The sequence below is a fragment of the Octopus bimaculoides genome, chromosome 10 (assembly GCF_001194135.2).
Source record: "Octopus bimaculoides isolate UCB-OBI-ISO-001 chromosome 10, ASM119413v2, whole genome shotgun sequence".
NCBI lineage: Eukaryota > Metazoa > Mollusca > Cephalopoda > Octopoda > Octopodidae > Octopus > Octopus bimaculoides.
In genome coordinates, this window is record NC_068990.1 from 35,262,364 (window position 1) to 35,265,717 (window position 3,354).

The window sequence follows — 3,354 nt, forward strand, 5'->3', positions numbered from 1 at the left end:
AAAGGTTCTTTCAATTTATGAAGCTTCTATATGGGAAAAACCTACAACCTTCGAAGCCAATAAATTATTATTGTTCCTGATATTTATTTTTTGTACCTACCACAGACTGTTCGAAGCTTACGATTCTCCTGCATTTAAATCCTTGGATTTTATAATACCATATAATATATATATGCCTGTATATGTGAGTGTGTGTGTGTTTATGTGCGTGTGTGTGCGTACGTGTATGTAAGTGTGTGTGTGTTTGTTTACAAAGATTATCTAATACTTTATTCAAATGAATTATCTTCCTTAAAGCAGAAATTAATATCTACACACAACATTTGGATAGAATAACAACTTCTTGTGCCTCGAGGTCACAACATTCGTAGCATATTTTTATACGAAATGAATAACAAAATTTCATTAGAGCAAAATCCCTTTTCGCCAAAAATAAATTGTATTCGTGATATTAGAATAGCGTCACGATTCCGAATATTTTCCCATGATCCTGAATATCCACTATCTCTCCGAATAGAAATTTTTGAGATTTCCTTCATCAAATATATTTTTTTTTTTAATATTTTCTCTGTGATTTTAATTTGCATTGTTATAGTTACAACACCACAATTATTTGCATTCTGCCTTCCATCGCCTATCTCCAAATTTTCTCCTGCTCAGTCTTCATTATCACAATCGTCATCATTATCATCATCACTGCCATAGACCTCCTCCTCCTCCTCATGATCATGATCATTATCATCACCATCTTCATCGTCACCATCATCATGATATTCCTACAGATTTGAAATCATGACTATAGAGTTCTTATCGCATGTAGCGTCGAAAAATGCAATAAAGCCAACCCTGCATGACATAAGAATTTCCCCCATCGTACCTTGCTGACAGAAAAAAAAAATGATAGTTTTAGTCTTCGTTTTGCAGAAATGTTCCCCCCTGAAGAAAGTGCAAAGCATGGCGAATCTACTTGCGCTTGGATTTTTAAAAAAATATTTGCTCAGGCTTTAGAAAATCTATGTTAATGCTGGAGTGTTCTGAAAATCTTGTTTAGTGTTGTGTTAAACAGAAATATAATTAATACAAGAAGGTTAGAATTAGTTTTCTAAATTTTTTGTGTCTTTCAAAAATTGTAATATATGTTTCATTTTTTAACAAAATCTTCCCATAAAAGGCGCACAGATATTTAGCTGTATTTAATCTCTAGTCAGCAATAATTGGGGTCATTAAGAGCGTTGCACTGAAAGCCGCGAGATATTTGTTTTAATTCACATTTCAAAGAGCAGCCAGGCCGAACTGCGGGCTTTGCGCGGCGAGTACAATTAAGTCATAAAGCTAAGCCCAATACTAAATGCCAGGTTGAGTAGGAGGGCGCCGCGACGTACATGGAAGCCGTGAGTACGAGCTCAGGTGAAGCCGACCGTGGCTGCAGATTTCGGTGGTAGGAGCAAAGAGTTTTGTGGAGCCAAAAGAGAAATTCCATCAGCTGGAGAAGTCCGAGGCCTGGCAAATGCTAAAAGAATGAAACGCTCATTTGAATCGCAAAAGCAAAACTTCTGAGAATGATTGATCTAAATGAATATATATGCAAAATTAAAACGGCTAAAAACATTTGCCTTCTCGATCCTGGCCTCAATAATTTCTTCGGATCATACCTACAGGGAAAGTTAATGGTAAAGAGAGAGGGAGAGAGGGAAGAAGTCAAGGATAGAGGAATAGAGAGAGAGAGGGAGAGAGGGAGAGAGGGAAGAAGTCAAGGATAGAGGAATAGAGAGAGAGAGAGGGAGAGAGGGAGAGAAGTAGAGAACCTGTTGTTTTTACTGTTGTGCACAGAATTGCAATCATTAGAGCATCTGGAAAAAAGCCATGCGATTTTTCCGTCCCTTAAATTCTGATTTCAAATCACAATGCGATAAAGTTTTGCCTTTTATCCTTCCCGAGACAATAGAATAAGTACTAGTCATGTACTTAAATACGATGGTATCGGTTATCTCTCTCCCTAACAACTGCTGGTCACTGGCTTAAATGATAAAAGTTTATTAATGTATTTGATGTTGTTTTAACCATCTGTTATATTTGATATGTCTGTTCTCACATGATGCCACGTTGATAAACCTAAGTATATCATTCAAAAGAATAGAATAGGAATGAATAGTTACACTTATATTCATAAACAGCGAGTAAAGGAATACACACTTACTCTCAGAAATTATTGCTAAAGAGCAGGATTTCGAAAAGTCACTGTATTCTGATTTGTCTCATTTTTCTATCGTCAATCAATTTCCAAGAAACTGGATGAATGTAGAAAAAGAATATCATATACGTTATATATATATATATTTCGATTGTTGCATCATATTGCCGAATAAATTATTACTTTTTCGGATGTGGCATTGTGAAATACTATTTCATGCTGTTAAATGTTTTCAAAGCAACGGATTAATTTCCAATATGAACACATTTCACTTACATTACATATATCCTACGGAAATAGAGTATGATAAATCTTAGAAATACTTTAAGATAAAGCTTCGAAATATTGCTGTAAATGTTGAAATATAATGTGACAAAAGTTTGTAATTTAATATCACAAAATCTTGCAATATAGTATGATAAAGGCTTGAATTATACTATAATAAATATTTGAAAGCGTTTATAATGAAAACTTGAAATACAGATATATCGTATTGAAATACAGATATATCGTATTGAAATATGTAACGAGGAAAATGATAGAAATGCACGTGATAATGGTCCAAATATAGTATTACAAATGTACTTTAAATTATTATAATTTAATATATGAAATTATGTTTACATTTCGTTATTCAGATGTACTTCTAAGTAAATCGAGTATGCTACAACAAATAAGTACTTTACATCTTAGTCAATATATTCTGCTATACTACAGTCAAGTCACTACAATATATTTAAATCAGTCAATGCACTAAACTTGAACGCAAAGGATTAACATTTGAAATAAGAGTGTTATAGTTTTGAAAGTGAATATTACTTTTCTCTCTATCTATCGATAGATAGCAAACAAGGTAGCAAACACAAACCAAGCCAGGAAACATTGGACAGTGAAAGCAACATTAAAAAGCCGTAGGACCAAACGCGATGGGATATTGAACGGTGTAGATATGACGAAGCTGAACGGAGAAATAGAATCTTCGTCTCTCCTTTAAGCTGGCTAGGTTGAGAAAGGAAGTGTGACCAAAGGTCACATGTGAGCAAAGAGGAGTAGTAGAGGGAGGAAATGGAGAAGCAAGGACAACAGAAGGAAGCAGAGCGGGAGGGGGAGATAGGTAAGGAGAAAGAAAGAAAGATAAATAGATAGATAGATAGAGAGAGAGA